This window comes from Acomys minous (assembly GCF_964271855.1).
Source record: "Acomys minous genome assembly, chromosome: 5".
NCBI lineage: Eukaryota > Metazoa > Chordata > Mammalia > Rodentia > Muridae > Acomys > Acomys minous.
In genome coordinates this window covers 92,847,981-92,866,961 of record NC_140494.1, presented here as the reverse complement: position 1 = coordinate 92,866,961, position 18,981 = coordinate 92,847,981, and positions in this window count along the sequence as shown.

Below are 18,981 nucleotides of genomic sequence, written 5' to 3'. Positions count from 1 at the left end.
TACAGACATACATGCAAGCAAAAATACCACTACCCATAACATATAAATAAATAAATCTTTATATAAAAAAGTTGTCTGTGCTAAGTAGGTCAGACTTCTGTTATTACCCTCTGAGCAATACATGTGACAGCCCTTTGTGTAGCATTGATTTAAATTTCATGGGAAGACCAGTGTAGGTTACATGCAAATGTTACATCATTTTACACAAGAGTCTGAGGCATTGATGGGTTTTGGTAAGGGGTGTGGGGATCCTGGAACTCATTCCTGTGACTGCCAACAAATGGCCGAGGGGAGCTGCTTTTCAGCTTGTCAGTATTAGAGGGCCTGGCAGAGCCCACCACTGGTGGAGGCATCAGTAGTGTAGGTACAGCCAGGAGCCCAAAGTGGTTTGGGGTCAGTTGTAGAGGAAACACTCCTTAGGTGCTAGAGGCTCCTGGAGGAAAGTTTCTACTCACAAGGTGATGATGATGATGATGATGATGATGATGATGATGATGATGATTTCTGTCAGAGTGCCCAATCAGGTTGATGTGGCTTGGAGAATTGGGGATTACCCAATCTTGAAGCATCCAGGAGACAAAGGCACAAAGCCACTTTGTTATCCTTGAAAAGGCTGGGCAGGGAATGCCTTTTCTTCTAGGCTGATCTCTGACACTGCCAGCAGCCCCCAGAGTTTTCTTCCTCTATCATGCAGAAAGACTGCCAAAGGAATGTCAGGGCCAGAGGTGCCAATAGCCACTATCTGCTTCCTGAGCTTTTATCAGCAGCTGCTGTTCACACAAATCAAGTTGTGAGAACACTTGCCAGAAGTTTCCTTGGGCAGGGATTAATTGGCACGTACGGTGGTGGTCACTGCACTGCTTGTGACCTGGAGACACCTCCTAGCCTAGGGCAGCTCTGTCCCTGGGGCTGGCCTCTGACGTTTTAGGTATGATAGGCCCTGGAGGGTTGTATATTCTCTCTGGTCATTTGTCAGAGGGAAACGGTTGCTGGCCAGCCTCACAATGTCCTTTGCTAGAGTCTGAACCAAGTCTAGGCAGCTATAACCAAAGACTTCCTGGCATTGTGTCAAGAAGGCATGGGGACTCTTCTTTCTGCTTCTCTTAAAAAAAAAAAAGACTTCCATACATGAGTACTGTATTTGCATAATTTCCACCCTTTTCTCTTCTACTTCCAACTTCTCTAATTGCTCCCCCACCCCACCCAGCCCTGCTCAAGTTCATGATGTTTTTAGCGTCACACGCACACACTTGGAACTGAATGATCTATCAGGTGAAGACTCTGGAGAAGATGACTCTCCGTCTCAGCAGCCACTGATGGCCTGTAGCTTTTCTTCTAGGAGTGTGGCCTTGGACAATTTCCCGTCTGACTTGGCTTGTCAGGTGGTGTTCTCATTATGCAGGCCTTGCTTATGAAGCCAGATCTTGAAGCAGCTATGATAGATCGTTGCTTAGGTTTCCCCCATTATGTGATTTTTTTTTTCTTTCTTCCCTTTCTTCCTCTCTTTCATCTGACAGGGTCTTTTTAAATAATCCAAGCTGGCCTCAAACTTGGGGCCTCCTGCTTCACTCGCTGAGTGCAGAGAGTACAGGCATGTGCTACTATGTCTGGTTCTGTTTCTTTTGATATTAGTTACCTGCCTGCTGCACCATAGGCTCCAATAGGGGAATGACCTTTAAAAAAAAGATTTATTCATTTATTTTATGTATATGAGCACTCTATTTGCATGTATACCTGCACAGAAGAGGACATCAGATCACATTACATGGTGTGAGCCACCATGTGATTGCTGGGAATTGAACTTAGGACCCCTGGAAGAGCAAACAGTGCTCTTAACCCCTGAGCCATCCATCTTTCCAGCCCAATAGGGAAATTGCTTTAGGTTTTGAGTAATGCTTTTTAGACTAATTTAGACCACAGGTGCCCTGCTTATCATGAGCAGCACATCTTCCTGTTATAGCAAACATTCATTTGTGACTTCTAGGGAGGTATAGAAGTAAGAAAGTGTTAGTAAGAAGGGTACAAAAAGAAGTAGGGTACATGGAGTAGTGGCGGGGGTTGTTCCTGAAGTTAATTCCATGATGTATGTGCCAGACACTGAAAAATAAGAGAGCAATATTAAGCAAAGCAGGTTAGAATGAAGACCTTTAAAATGGGAGTAGGCGGTGACTCTTAGGAGGAATTTAGTCTTATTTTTGGCCTCAGTTGTCTCACCTGTAAGACAAAGCTAAGAATAAAGAGTCAAAGTGAAGCCAAAGTATCTGGCCAGACACCGTCTGGTATGATTTTGCTTTTCTTAAATCTAGGCAATACTGGCAAACCAATAATCCACTTAACTATTCATCCCTGCTGTATACATTCATTCATGCACCCAACAAATATCCACTGACGTCATATTATATGAACCGAACAATGTTAAGATAGCCAGTGAGGAATAAAATGAAATTTGCTGGGACTAGAGACATGGCTTTTAGTTAACAGCATGCACCGCTCTTACACAGGACCCGAGTTCAGTTCCCAGCACCCGTACTGGGTGCCTCACAACTGCCTGTAACTCCAGCTCCAAGGTTACTCGATGCCTTTGGTCTCTCAGACACATACACATACACTTAAAAATAATAAAAGTAAATCTAATAAAAGGATAAAATTTGTCCTTTAGAATTCCATTTTTATCGGAGAGGAGAAAGACAAACTAACAAGAAGCTCTCATTTAGAGTGCACATGGTAAGGTAAGAAAGGCATCTAGTGTTACGACAGTTTAGAAAAAGAGAACTTAGTTCCAGAGGCAGTTTTGTGGGGAGACTCATGAGGGATGGGCTAGTTGAACTGAGTTCTAAAGGTTCAGAGCAGTTTAGACAGGCATATGTGGGTATATACCCTGCTGGCATGCTAAATGGGTGAACAAGAGACCTGGAGGCGGGAATATGTGGACTATATTAATCATCTGAATAAAGTATAGCCACTGTGAAGATAAAATTTGAGTGGAAGAGTAATGAGGAAACATACCATAGTTCTAGGGACAGTGGGGGGAATATCGGAACCCGAGGCGTGGGAACAGGAGGGGCTGTGAGACTGGAAAGGAGGGATGACTGTGGAGGTTTGCAGGAAGCTGTGAGGCAAGGACCACTGGGGCAAGCATCCTGCTGATGGATGCTCCTGAAGGATGAACTGCCACTCTGCTTTTTATTTGAGTAGCACTTGTTTTCACGTCCATCTCTCTAGAGCAAATCAGCTTGGCTAAACCGCATTCCAGCAGAGTACAATTACCTGTCTCAACCCTCAAATCCAGTTTCATTTTCTTCATTTTCAATTACTCTTGGCGACTATGGCCCTAAAATATTAAATGGAAAATTCCCAAGATAAAAAAATATGTAAGTTTTAAAAAAGATTTATTTATTTATTATGTATACAGTATTCTTCCTGCAAGCCAGAAGAGGGCACCAGATCTCATTATAGATGGTTGGTTGTGAGCTACCATGTGGTTGCTAGGAATTGAACCCATGATGTTTGGGAGGAGCAGTCAGTGCTCTTATCCTCTGAGCTATCTCTCCAGCTCCAGATTTTTTTTTTTGAGACAGGGGTTCTCAGTGTAGCCCTGGCTGTCTTAGACTCACTTTGTAGACCAGGCTGGCCTCGAACTTAGAGCAATCTGCCTGCCTCTGCCTCTCAAGTGCTGGAATTAAAGGCTTGCACCACCATCACCCTGGCTAGTTCCAGAATTTGTGTTTTAAATTGTGTACTGTCTTAGTTAGGGTTATGACGAAACACCATGACTGAAACAACTTGGGGGGGAAAGGGTTTATTTGGCTTAGGCTTTCATATCACTACTCATCACTGAAGGAACCTGTAGGCAGGAGCTGCTGCATAGGCCATGGCGGAGTGCTGCTCATTGGTTTGCCCCTCATGGCTTGCTCAGCCTGCTTTCTTATAGAACCCAGGACCACTATCCCAGGGCTGGCCCCATCCACTGTAGGCTGGACCTTCCACATCCATCACTCAGCCCAATCTTATGGAAGCATTTTCTCAAATGAAGTTCCCTCCTCTTAAATGACTTTACTTTGTGTCAAGTTGACATGTACCATATGAGTAACGTGATTAAAAAAAAACAAAAACAAAAACAAACCTCTATTGTTTTGTTCTGTCTAGCTTGGGACAAAAATTGTCCCATTTGTCCAGAAAATGCACACACCGTTCACTCCTTTACACCTAGTAGCTATCTCAGCTGTCAGATCACAATGCTGTACCCTAATGCTGTGTCATCTCGCCCTGTCGCACTGTAGTGCCCTACATTATCACAGGAAAAAGGGTTGAGTCTATGATATTGATAGCTGGTCATGATGTCACACACTTGTAATTTCATCATTTGGGTGGCTGAGGTAGTAGATTGTGAATATCAGACTGGGACACACAGCTAAGGGCCTTTTGAGGGAAACGTATGGAAACCTACTACAGTAAAAGCTTCTTAAAATATACAGATATATAAAAGAAATCGAAATGGGGTCATCAAATAATGGGGGAGGCAAAGCACCAATTAACTGAAACATCTACGCTAGGAATAGATTACATCTAATTGAGTTGTTGGCCAAAAGGTCCCATGGATACCCTCAAACAACCAAAGCTATTTATTGGTTATTCTCCTCAAACTGATGGTAAGGACCTATTGCTTAACACAACACCTACACAATTTATTGAACATGGAGAAGCCGAGCTGGTGCCGATGTAGAGCTTCACCCCTACTGACTAGTATTCATGGTACTGGAAAGGTACTCTGAATTCCAGCAGAGGAGAAAGGTGAGCAGCAACCCAGCTACGAATCCTTCTGTTTACAATGGTGTCAGGATTGCAGAATTTGCTGGTGCAATAGTGGCATCAAAGTTGTAGGAGTAGCTGGGCGTGGTCGCGCACGCCTTTCATCCCAGAACTCAGGAGGCAGAGGCAGGAGAACTGCTGTGAGTTTGAGACCAGCCTGGTCTACAAAGTGAGTCCAGGACAGCCCGGGCTAACACAGAGAGACCCTGTTTTGAAAAACCAAACCAAACCAAACCAAAACAAAACAAAACAAAAAGCTGTAAGAGTAACCAATTAATATCTGATTAACTTGCCAGGCATGGTGGTACATGCCTTTAATCTCAGCATTCAGAAGGCAGAGACAGGCAGATCACTGTGAGTTCAAGGCCAGCCTGGTCTACAAAGTGAGTCCAGGACAGCCAGGGCTATACAGAGAAACCATGTCTTCAAACAAACCAGCCAACAAACAAATCTGATTAATGTGATACCCACTCCATGATGTGGAACCCATGCCTAAAGCTGTTCCAGTGACCTGAGACTAGATATAGCCCAGGGACCTAGGGAAAACCAAATACTATTGTTCTGGTAAATAAGAGTGATAATAGAGTTACTCATAATCACATTCTGCTACTGTGGTGGTTTGATGGCCCATATAGGCTCGTAGATTTGAAGCTGGTCATTGGAGAGCGGCACTGTTAGGAGGCGTGGCTTTATCGGAGGAAGGTGTCACTGGGGGGTGGGCTTTGAGGTTTCAAATGCTCAAGCCAGGCTCAGTCTCTCTCTCTCTCTCTCTCTCTCTCTCTCTCTCTCTCTCTCTCTCTCTCTCTCTCTCTCTTTTTCTCTCTCTCCCTCCCTCCCTTTCTCCCTCTCCCTCCCTCCCTCCCTCCCTCTCCCTCCCTCCCTCTCTCTCTCTCTCTCTCTCTCTCTCTCTCTCTCTCTCTCTCTCCCTGCTGCCTGCCAATCCAGATGTAGAACTCTCAGCTACCTCTCCAGCCTTATGTCTGCCTGTGTGCTACCCTGCTTCTCACTGTGGTGATAATGGGCTAAATCTCTGAATCTGTAAGCCAACCCCAGCTAAATGTTTTCCATCATGAGAGTTGCTAAAGTCATAGTGTTTCTTCACAGGAATAACAACACTAGTGAAAACAGCTATACTTCTAGATCAGTGTCTTGCTCAGCCATCATCAGAGAAGCTTCCTCCTGCAGTAGATGGGAACAAATACAGAAACTCACAACTGGACAATGGAGAGAGTGCTGTAACTTCAGCGTGTTCCTCCCGTGCCCCAGTTTCTGAATAATGACTCTGGGACTTCATTATTTATGAATAAATGCCTAGGCCATAAGCTTTGGCTCATTCCCCGACTAGCTCATAGCTTAAGTTACCCATTTATTTTTTTTCTATGTTTGCTACATGGCTGATTACCTCTCCTCAGTTTCATGAGTCCTTCTCTTCAGAGTCCCAGGGCAAACCTCCTGCCTATCTTTTCCCTAGTTCATTATCTCTCTGCCAGAACTCCCACCTCCTGCCTCAGCTAAGAGGCCATTAGTTTTTCATTGACAGGTGATGTTTCCACACAGACACAAGAGATTCTTTCTGCAGAGTGAGAGATCTTGGAACACTCAGTCCTAAAGGAGATGTCTCTATCAAATACCTCTTCTCAGGGCTCAAAGAACATTGTGGAAGAGGAGGCTGAAAGATTGTAAGAGCCAGTGGGGATGGAAGAAAGCAGGAAACTAGAGCTTTTAGACACAACAGGCCCGATGCACATGTGAACTCACAGAGACTGTGGCAGCACGCACAGGGCCTTCACAGGACTAAGCCAGACTGGATCCCAGCACAGGGAGGGGAAGTGGGACACAAAGCCCCATTACTAACCCAGAAGCTATCTCCAATTGATAACTGCTCACAAAGGAAATTAGTTCCCTCCAGTGGAATCTTACTGCATATATAAACCACACTCATGGGCAGCAAGGTGGCCAATACAAAGCAAACTCATTAGTATTCTTAGAGGGTTTTTGTCTCATAATGCTTTGTGTGGACTTTTTTTTTTAACCTTACAGGTCTTTTTCTAATATTTTATGGTTTCAAATTTTTGTGTTTTATGGGATTACTATGTGTGCAAGTGTGTCTCTGCATCTGTATTTTTTTTTTTAATGTCCTTACAGAGTACCAGAGTTTGGTTCCCAGTACCCACATGATGGCTCATAACCACTTGTAACTCCAGTTTCAGAGGCTCTGACGACCTCTTCTGGCTTCTTTGGGCACTGTACACACAGACAAAACATTCATGCACCTAAGAATGAAAATGAAATATGATTAATATATGCATATGTTTAAGGCAGGGAACAGCAGCAACAAGATGGAGGTTGAAGGGTACAATATTGAGTCTGGGAATGAGAACGTTTTACCAGCGAAAGCAGGTCTACCAGTTGTCTCTGTACAGGTTCTCCTGTTCTGTCTAGCAAGTTCCCATAGACCCTGCCATGTTGACTTCTGCAGTCTGCCTTCCTTTGGGTTCAAACTGTGTCATACACTCTGGGGAAGGACTGCTGCAGGATGTGCCTGGTGAATTGAGAATGAAGTTGGTGTCTGCCTCGTGCTCTCCCAAGGGTGAGATTTTCGACAAGTTTGAGAATGCACCCGATGCAGAGGCAGGCAGGTGGCCCCCAGAGCCTTTCATGTAGCCGTCCCATCTCTCAGGGCTGAGGTGGCTTATTCTAAACCCCACCGACTACTTTACCAAGCCCAGCTCTCCACACTCTCAAGATGGATCTCTCTCTGTGGTCAGTTAGGCCACTGTGTGGTTTCCCCTACTGGGTTCCCTTTTGTGGTTGGAGGGCAAACATTTTCTTGCCTGCTGCTTCCAGGAATGTGCACGCTGCACGGGAGGGTTTTATTTTACCTCCCTTGAATGGAATGGCAGTCATCCAGCAGGCCTGGGAGCACGTATAAATAGAGGGACACGTAAGCCTGCATTTAATATCCAGAACATAAACCAGCCACCCTGCGTGCTACACCGTCATGTTTTGATTAAAGGCTGCTGACAGCTCCACAGACCATACTGTGGGGCCCAGCAAACCACGTAATCCCACTGCTGTAGTCCAGGCACAGACGGGCATGCTCACTGCCAGGAACAGCTTCTCTCCAGCGACCAGCAACTCTGAACTACTTTTGCCTTCTCTCCTTCAGCTTCTTGTTACCTCTGACCATGGTCAAAGAGGCCAGGCAAGAATGGAAGAATGAACTGCACACCTAATTCCAAATCATTGTCTTCTTTTATTCTCATCTTTTTAATCCCCAGTGTCTCTTGGTCTACGGAGCCATTTCAAAGGGGCCCACTGAAAAGCCCACATTTTTATTTTATTTATTTTTCTTTCTTTCCCAGTTTCCACACAAGAATACCACTTTCTGGTATATTTCTTTTTTCTTTTTCTTTTCTTCTTCTTTTTTTTTTCTGAGATAGGGCCTTTCCGTGTTAACCTTGGCTGTCCTGGACTCACTTTGTAGACCAGGCTGGCTTTGAACTCACAACGCTCTACCTGCCTCTGCCTCCCGAGTGCTGGGATTAAAGGCTTGTGCCACCACACCTGGCTCTGGTATATTTCTTTATCAACCGGTCCCAAACCACCTTTTTCATGTTTATAACCATTACACCTCTCGTATCTGTGTAAAGATTGATCTGTTTCCTAAGAGTATATGTCATTACTGTACTGGTCATGTTCCCTAGATTAATTCTCATTTTTTTTTTTGTGAGTGAAAGCATTTCCATCCTCTAAGGCTGAGATTAGTCCTAGGCCTTCATGACTCTTGCCATTTCTGGTCTTTCTCATGATAGCATGAATTGTTTCCTAGTATTTTCTCAGTGACTGATTTATTACTTGTGGTATTTTCTTTATCACATTGTCCACTGATTGCAGTGGACAGGACTTAGATTAGAATATAGATCTCTTATAGAGTAGAAACTCCATAAGGACAAGGGGACTGTGTATCTTTGTAATGTATACAGTGATGACTGTGGATTGGATAACAATCTACTCTCCAAAAGACAGAATTCTGAGCTCTTGATAGTGAATCCAGTGACCTTTCAGGGACATTGTCTGTCTAAACCCTGGGAATTTGGGATATGAAACAGTAATGAAAGTTATTCTCAAGTGTCCAAGGGAACCCAGAGACCATCGTGCCCCTGCAGCCACAGAGCCTTCCAGAATGCCAACTTAGAGATGCCCTTCCAGGTCGGATTGCTTCCAGTGTTTTGTGTTTCTCCGGATTCCATTTTATGAACTCAGAAGACCTAATTTTTATAATCATTATCTTTTAACAGTCTTAATAGTTACCACAACATGATTATAATTAAAAGGCCATGGGCTAACATTTTATGAGTTATTAAAAAGACTGTTTGGGATATTTGTATAAGAGGTAAATTCTTTTTATAGCAACTTTAGGTGTTTTTGTGTGTATGACACCAAGGGTTAGAATAGGGCCTCATACACACTAGATAATGCTCCATCATTGAACTAAGCCCCTGACCCCCAATTTAGTCTTTGAGCAGTATCTTTGGAATTCCTTACATACTTAAATATTACACCCCTAACTGTAAAAGTTCTTTAAAAATAGTTGATTTGGCTTTAATTTAATTTTATTATTTTTAAGCTTGTGTGTAGGTCTGTGTATAGGTCTGTTTACATGAGTGTAGACACCCATGAAGGCCAGAAGCATTGGATCCCCTGGAAGCTGGAGTTACAGGTAATTGAAACCCCTTGACATGGGTGCTGGAAACTGAACTTGAGTCCCCTTTGAGAGAAATAAGTGCACTTAGCTGCTAGCCATTTCTCCAGCCCCCGGATTTGACTTTTGAAAACATTTTAATGTAATTTTTAGCTATTTTTAATTAACAAGATAGATTCACATATGGCTATTTCTATTTTGTGTGCGCACACACATACATACACACACACACACAGATGCACGGATACAGAAAAGAAGATATGTATGCAAATAATGGCAACCTACCATGAATCTTGTATATGCATATAAGACTTTAAAGATAAACCCAAAAGAGATCTCTCAGAAATGTATTACATTTGAGAATCATTTCAGTAGTAATAACCCACATTCACTGAATGTTTGTTGTGGGTCATTAAGTGCTCCATCTTTAAAAAAAAAACCCTCATTTGAAGACAAAAACATTCCTATGAGAGGCATTTTTCCCCCTGGTTTTTCAGACAGGGTCTCTCTGTGTAGCCTTGGCTGTCCTGGACTCGCTTTGTAGACCAGGCTGGCCTCTACTCACAGCGATCTGCCTGCCTCTGCCTCCCGAGTGCTGGGATTAAAGGCGTGCTCCACCACATTAAAAAAAAAAAAAGTTCCAAGTTCTGTTTTAGAGGTAAGAAAGTTGAAGGTTTTAAGAGGTCACCAGGACAGGAATTTGGACTTTTTAGGCTTTGAAGTCCACACCTTATCGTAAACCCTATTATAAAGGACAGACACCAACCAGCCGGATGTGGGGCTGGGTACAAATGCAAGTGGCCCAGGGCTGCTCACGTTATAACTCCAGGGTGCCACCTGACTACTTGTAACATCTGGTGAGTTTTATGACAGACTTCCAGAGCTGGCAGGAGTAGTTTTTAGTAAGGAAACATATTCTAACTCACAGTTGCTCAAAAGTTGGCCTTGGCACTTCTTGGTCAGATGCATATTGAATGTCCCTGAACTGTAGGCATTAAATGCTGAGAGACTTCTAGATGAACTGTGTTGGAACAGACAAATCAGAGTTCATATTTGGCTTTAATCCTAAGTAATCTTAAATTCATCCCACTTAGGATGGGATGGGATTTTTTTTTTCTTTTTGAGACAGGGCCTCACTGTGTAGCTCTGGCTGGCCTACAACTCACAGATATCCACCTACCTCTGCCTCCTGAGTGGCGGAGTTAAAGGGAGTTAAAGGTATGTGCCATCATGCCCAGTGGATACTGATGTCCTGTCTCTTTGGTGTGACTATTTTTGCCCCTAAGTTTCAGTGCTAACTTGGTGCAGTGGTGTGAGCAATGAACCTCATATACAGGAGATGCTATGACAGGTCCCCCCCGGGAAGAGTGATCATGAGAACAGAGGATGAAAGATGGAGGCGCACATAGCCAGCAAGCCTGAGAGAGCTCTGTTCCTTTGCCTCTCAAGTTCTGGCTGGGATTTCAAGAACATCACACCCAACGTTTAAAAATGTGGGTTGTGGGGATCAAACTCAAGTCTCTATGCTTGCATGACAAACAATTCCCTGACTGAGCCATCTCTCTAGCCCAGTAGTTTAGCTTTATTAGGCAGTGGGTGCTGTGGAAGCCTTTGAGCAGGGGAGTTCTCTTTCTCCTGGACATGGCTCCCTTTGCATACGCAGTTTTGGCCATAGGACGTGGTGGGAGATTGCATGTTTATTCTTTCCTTTCCAAAGCAGCTCTCTCAAGGAAAATGAACTTATGCTGTTATTCCTTTTGGTCCCAACTTCTGTTTGATACTCTGCCATTCCCCGTGTCTTTCCTTGGACATCTTTGGCAAGAAAGGAAAAGTATTATATCATTTGTACTTTCTGCTGAGGCTTTAGTCAAATATGTGTTTCAATAGCCATTATCAAATGCCTGTTCTTCCTGGTGAATCGGAAGGCTCACAGAGTAAGCAGCTTCCGTTGTTTATGAGCTGAAAACCCAGGTGAGGCGACGAGTAAAAGAGTTGGAAAAAGAAGCGTTCGGACAGAGGTGGGGTATGGGTCAAAGCATAGATCAGCACACAATGGCTTGAGAGAGCTCTCAAAATAGAAGGTGCTTCTCCTGGGATTCACACTTTAGGCCTTGGCAGGTAGCCCACCCTTATCATCATTAATTTCCAGACTTCATATCAGGCAGCATACCCTGGTGTTAAGCTGTTAACCTCCAGAATCAAGGCCACAGACACTGGAGAGAATTCCTCTGTCTCACGCTGTGGCTTTGTCAGAATCTCTCCTCCAGACGTGCCACAAGGGGCAAATTTCCATCTAATCCCATGATTCTAAGATTCTAGAAATACTTTGGTGCCTCCCACTCATTTATACCAAGACCTGAACACACACACACACACACACACACACACACACACACACACACACACACACGAGAGAGAGAGAGAGAGAGAGAGAGAGAGAGAGAGAGAGAGAGAGAGAAAGACTGTTCTTTGATAGTGGGTAATGAATGATGCCATAACTGTAGTGGTGTGTGTGTGTGTGTGTGTGTGTGTGTGTGTGTGTGTGTGTGTGTGTGTATGTGTGTGTTTTAAAAGCTTGCATGTCTCTTTGTGGACTTCCTTTCTTTTACTACTTGAAAGAATAAAACTTAAACTAATGTGGAACGATCAAAGCATTTCTAGAGCTTACATTTCATGGTAAAAGTCTGCTCTAGGCCCAGAGACAGCTCACAGAGTCAGGAGATCATTAGAGTTCATCCAGTTTTTGCTACTATGAAGTTACAGTCAAGCCATCAGCAGAGGGCTCCCTCAACCATAGAAGCTGGTAGGAATGCTTGGACGGCCGATACAAGTGGGTGAAGATCTGGCTGAATTTTAAACTTACTATCCCACGCAAATCTTAGGAGTGTTCTTTTTGTTTCTGTGAAATACACCATTGATATTTTGGTAGTGGCTGCATTAAATATACAGATCACTGTGGGTTAATATGGACACTTAACAGTATTAATTCTTCCATGGATATAAATTACTTTTTTCATATGTTTGTATCATCTTTAATTTATTTTGTCAATATTTAATGGTTTTCATTGTAGAGACTTTTCACCTCGTTGGTTAAATAAAAATATGTATCTCTAGAATAAGAATAATTAAAAACAAGCATCTTAAACTTTTAAACTATTCTATTTATTTGTCTATTATCTATCTATCTATGGTGTGTGTGTATGAATGTGATGGTATATATGTAGAGGTGTTTTGGGTATTGGGAGTTGAACATGAGTTCTGAAGAGCAGCAAGTGCTCTTAACCACTCAACAATCTTTCTAGTCCCCTTATTTTCTTTTCTTTTTCTTTCTTTTTTCTTTTGTTTTTGTTTTTGTTTTGTTTTTTGTTTTTGGTTTTTTCAAGTCAGAGTTTCTCTGTGTAGTCTTGGCTGTCCTGGACTTGCTTTGTAGACCAGGCTGGCCTCGAACTCACAGAGATCCACCTGCCTCTGCCTCCTGAGCGCTGGGAGGAAAGGCGTGCGCCACCATGCCTGACTCCATTCTTTCTTTCTTAATGTAATTTGAAACATGGCACTCTTTTTGGACCTGTGTATTAGCTTTGCTTCCCATAACTCTATATTTATTAATTCTAACAGTGCTTTTACTATAGTCATTAGGATGCTCTCTCTATATGACCAAGACATCTATAGACAAGGGCCATTTTCCTTCATCCCAACCTGGATGCTGTTGGCTATTCATGCCATCTCAACCATCAGGGGAAGTGGCTTTGTGGATTCCCTTTGCAAACTTTGTAAACCCTCAAGGCAGGAAAGTACCCCCCCCCTCCCCAGCCCCCCACCTCTCAGAGCTCTAGCAGCAAGGCCCTCTCCTTTAGATGTCTCTAAGGGCCCTAATGATCATTTTTTTTTTAATGGCTGTAAATGTCATTTCCAGCTCCAAGGGAGGAGAGTGCCCAGACTCTGCCCTACAAGAAGAATCCCACCAATCTCTGAAACAGAAAAACCCACCAATCCCTGAGTTCCCCCAAGCTCAGGACTTGAAGCCTCACCAATCCTTACCCTGGAAATCTCTGCCCCATAAGAAATTCTACAGAAGCCCCCCCCCCAATAAATCTCTTTTATAAGATTTGCTGCCTGCTGTGACTCTCTTATCAGAAGAAGCCAAGAAGCAAACAAGGGAAGAAGGGAAGCGGGCCTGAAGCTCCTGGGCGCTTCAGCTCAGCTGTGTATACTTTGTCCTGGGAGCTGCAACAACTGAAGAGGAGGAGCAGGGAAGGGGAGCTGTTACACTGTAGCACTCCATTCAGCCAGGAATATCCTCCCTCAGGTCGGCAATGCCTCTGCTGAGCAGGCATCCTTTCAGCGCTGTGTGATTTCTAGGCTCCTGTGTCTCAGGATATTCTTCCCTTGGGACACTGCCCTACCTCAGGGCTGTGTGGTTCCTGGGCTCCTGTGTCTTGCCTTGGGACACTGTCCTATCTCAGAGCTGTGTGGTTCCTGAGCTGGAGTCCTTTCATCTAATAGGAATGCCAACATTTGCTCTTTGCTTCTTTCTCTTGTTTAATTACTCTGGCTAGGACTTCCAGTACTATGCTGAATAGATGCTGTGAAAGTGGATAGCCTTGTCTTGTGCCTGATCTTGGAGATTATAGTGAGGTGAAATAAGCCTGCCACACAAAGACAGATACAACATGATTTCACTGATACGTGGAATCTAAAGAAGCTGAGCGCATAGAAGTATAGAGAACAGTGGTTATCAGAGGCCGAAGATGAGGAGATGAGGGATATTGGTTAAAGGTACCTGTGTAGCCATAAAGGGAGACTAAGTCTTGATGTTGCATTACATGAAGGGTAACTGTAGTCAACAATACTGTGTTGTATAATTTAAAATAGCTATAAGGGGCTGGGGAGATGCCTTAGTGGTGAAGACCATGTGCTGTTTCTCCTGAGGACTGAAGTTCAGTTCCCAGCAACCGCATTGGGTGGCTCACAACCTCCTGTACCTCTAACTCCAGACCAGGGCCTCCATGGGCACCTATACTCATGTGCACATACTTAAACTTAATTAAAAATATAACGAAATGCTTGGCGTGGTAGTGCACACCTTTAATCTCAGCACCCAGGAAGCAGAAGCAGGTGGATCTCTGTGAGTTCAGGATAGCCAGGTCTACACAGAGAAACTCTGTCTTGGAAAACAAAACAAAAACAAAAACAAAAAGAAATAAAATATCAAACAAACAAACAAAACCACAAAATAGCTATAAGACAGGATTTTAAATGTTCTTATCACAAAAAATGGCAAGTGCTTGAAATAATGGATAACTTAAATATCCTGAGTTGCCCATTACATAATGTATAAAGTACCAAAAAATGACATTGTATTCCCTAAAGATGCATAATTATTACGTCAATTAAAAAAAAATCTGAAGTACTTTTTTACAGAGAAGGAGCCCTAACCCATCTGAAAACAGAGCCCTTCAGCAAGAAGATATTTGTTAGCGTTTACATTAAATGACACTGTTTAAATTCCTGGAGCAAGGTCAGCACAATGTTTATTCTCAGTGTAACACACAGCTAAGTTATCCTTCAAAGAAACTGAGAGGCAGGGAACTCCTTGACCAACCATTTAAATGTTTGTGGATGGGCCATTTGGCAGCTCCTAAATATCAGATCACAGAGCCACCAATCACTGTCCTAGGTCTGGACCAAAGCTCTGTGGAGGCTGGACCTCTCGTAGAATGTGCTCAGACTCACCCAGCTAACTGTAGAGCACCTGACGGAGACGGCTCTTGTCAGTGTCTCTAATGCCCCACTCTCTGCTGGGTACAGAGGGCCAGCTGCCCTCGATAAGAATTGAGAAGCCTTTATAGTAAAAATGTAGGCATGGAGAAGAAACTGGATGCAGAGGAGACCATTTCTATTTTAAGGTAGAGTCTGAGTTAAGGACAGTCTGAGTTTCCCCTCTGAAGTTCACACAAGTCCAAGATGCAGTTTGGTTCCTGTAGATGTGCAGGCTTTCCTGTCTGATTCTCCTCTACCCTCTCTCTCTCTCTCTCTCTCTCTCTCTCTCTCTCAACTTGAGGCTGATAATCACAGTCCTTTGTCATGACATTATCTGAGATGTGTTACTGTGGATTAAGTCTCTTCCTGGATATCAGGAGTGTTTCCATGAGAAAATCATGAGTAAAGTGTCCCAGATTTCTCGACCACATTGAAGAGGTACTTTGGTGTTTCACTGTGGGCAACGAGGGCGTATCTGGTTAGTGCAGAAGGCTCTCAACCTGTTCATATTCTAGGCAGAAGAAGGAACCACATTAGGACCAAATGTTTACTTCTCTCAAACAGAACCAAACACAGCAATTAGGCCCAATAGCCACGGGAAGACTGGCACCCACACACAGAGCAGGCAGCGGAGGGAAAGCAGGGTTTGTGAGGTCAGGGTTCATTAGCACGACCTGGACAGGCTTCCAACAAGGACTGTGTCTTCCCCAGAATGGAAAGGTCGACGCGTAGGAGCAGAAACCGGGGGAGCCAGAGCGGCCCGGGGCAGTGGGAAACTCCGCGGTTCCCGTTTGTCCTGGCCTCTTTCCTTCACATGGTTCTCATCAGCCACGTTCAGACTGATTCCATTTGCAAAGCTCTCCTGGCAGTCTCTGTGGATGAGGCTTGGTGGCAGAAGTTCTGGCACTTTTCTGATCCTGTCCAGGCCTCGTCGTCTTGTGTAGTTTCTTGGCACTTGGGCTGTGCAGCAGAAATTGGCTAAGTGGAGGCTGCTGCTGAACAAAGCCAAATGTAAAACAGAACACTGGAAGGCCAAAGCAAGGGAGTTTTCTGAACGTGGGGGGAAGGGAGTGCAGTAGATTGGAAATCGAGGGGTTTCCTCAGAACCAGAATCAGGCTCTGGTGAAGGCTTGTCACTGTACTACCTTATCGGCACCCTTGCTAATTACACAAGACCAAGGGTTCTGTCTCCTGTGTACTCTGGTCTACTAGTGGGCACTGTATAGAAAGTATGGGTCCCTCTCAGTGCTCCCTTGTTATCTTCTGGTCCTCACGAGGCTCTTACACCACTTACGCCTCTGTCTAAGTCTTTTGCTCTATCCTGCAGCCTCTCTTGGTTGTTTCTTTCCCCACAACCCTCAGCCACCTTCCACCCCACTGTTACTCTTCCCCTGGAGGCTACCTTATTCACTTTGCTGCTGCAGGTAGAGAGTGCTGGCTGGAGAAAAGGCAATTCCTTCTCCTCTGCACTGTCAGACTGGGAGAGGCCCCTGCTGCCAGGCACCGTGCTGTGCTTCTCCAAGATAGACAGCATATGTTTTGTTGCTCAGATCCTATACCTTGCTGTCTGGGGCTTATTTTATTGTTTCATGTACACACACACACACACACACACACACACACACACACACACACACACGTGCGCGCGCACGCGTGTAAGTGCATGTAATCACATACATTCAATGCAAGTTGACAGTAACATAGGTCATTATCCAAAAGGTACAAAATGACATGTGTGAGACATTTCCCCTGTCTTAGTTTGGGTTTTATTGCTGTAAAGAGACACCAGGATCATGGCAGCTCTTAAAAGGCAAACGTTTCATTGGGGCTGGCTTACAGTTTCAGAGGCTCAGTCCGTTATAGTCATGGTGGGAAACATGGCAGTGTGCAGTAGACATGGTGCTGGAAAAGAAGCCATGAGTTCTACATCTGGACTGGCAGGAGGCAGGAAGTGAACGTGATACTGGTCAGGCTTGAGCTTCTGAGAGCTCAATGCCCACCCCCCAGTGACACACCTCCTCCAACAAAGCCACACCTCCTCCAAAAAGGCCACACCTCCTAACAGTGCCACTCCCTGTGGACCTATGGCGGCCATATTTATTCAAACCACCACATCTCCTATCTTCCAAGTTTCTCTCTTCAGAGGTAGCCCACGTTTAAACAGATTTACTATTCTTCCCAACATACATGCACAAAGGGAAAAATATATATCTGTGTGTATATATGTCAATGTTTCTACCATAGTACCACACTTGCTTTATTATATTCTAAAATGCTTTTTTTACTTTTGAAATTAAAATATAATTACATTGTTTTTCCTTCAAGGTCATAGATTTTTTCTTTTTTTCTTTCTTAAAATTTTTTTTTACTGAAAAATGAAATCATTCATATTACATCTCATTTGCTATCCCATCCCATGCATCCTCCCATTCCTCCCTCCTTCCCACTTTCACCCCATTCCCCTTCCCTATGACTGTGGCTGAGGGGGACCTTCTCCCCTTGAATATGATGCTAGGGTATCAAGTCTCTTCTTGGTAGTCTGCTATCCTTTCTCCGAGTGCCATCGGGCCTCCCTATCAAGGGGACATGGCCAAATATGGGGCACCAGAGTTCGTGTGAAAGTCAGTCCTCAGTCTCCACTTAACTGTGGAGAATGTTCTGTCCCTTGACTAGATCTGGGCAGGGGTTTGATGATGACTGCACATATTGTCCTTGGTTGGTGCCATAGATCGAGCAGAACCCCTGGGCCCAGATCCGCCCATCATAGTGTTTTTCTTGTAGGTTTCTAGGACCCTCTGGATCCATCTATTTTCCTATCTCCTATATTTCTCTCACCTAGAGTCCCAATAGGATGTCCTCACCTCTGTCCTACTTTCCTGGTAAGTGAAGACTTTCATGGGACCTGCCCCTTGGGCTAGTGTCCAGATATACGTGGGTATATACCATTTGAGTCTCTCTGCTTCTGGGTTAGCTCACTCATTATCATCATTTCTAGGAAATTCCTTTGTTTTTAATAGCTGAGTAGTATTCCATAATGTAAAGGTACCATAGTTTCTTTATCCATTCTTCTACTGAGGGACACTTAGGCTGTTTCCATGTTCTGGCTATTATGAATAAGGCTGCTATGAACATGGTTAAGCATATGTCCCTGTTGTATGCTGGAGCATCTTCTGGGTATATTCCAAGAAGTGGAATAGCTGGGTCTTGAGGAAGCCCTATTCCCAGTTTTCTGAGATAGCGCCAGACAGATTTCCAAAGTGGCTGCACTAGTCTGCATTCCCACTAGCAATGAAGGAGTCATAGACTATTTCTTTAATTGTGGTTACACATACATATGTGCATTTATTCTTAAATGTATAAATACAACCTGCTCAGCCCCTATAATTACTTATATGCATATGATTTGGAGGCTAACCACTTGATATTTGACCACTTGGTATTAAATAACTGTGCTATCTGGCTAGTTTTATGTCAACCTAACATTTATTTGAGAGGAGGGAACCTTGATTGAAAATCCTATAAGGTCAGGCGGTTAGCAAGTCTATAGAGCATTTTATTAATTGAGGGCCCAGCCCATTGTAGGTGGTGCCACCCCTGAGCTGGTGGTCCTGGTTTTATAAAAAAAAAAGCAAGATGAGGGTTAGAAAGATGACTCAGTGGTTAAGAGGCTGGCTGCTCCTCCAGAGGGCCTGAGTTCAATTCCCAGC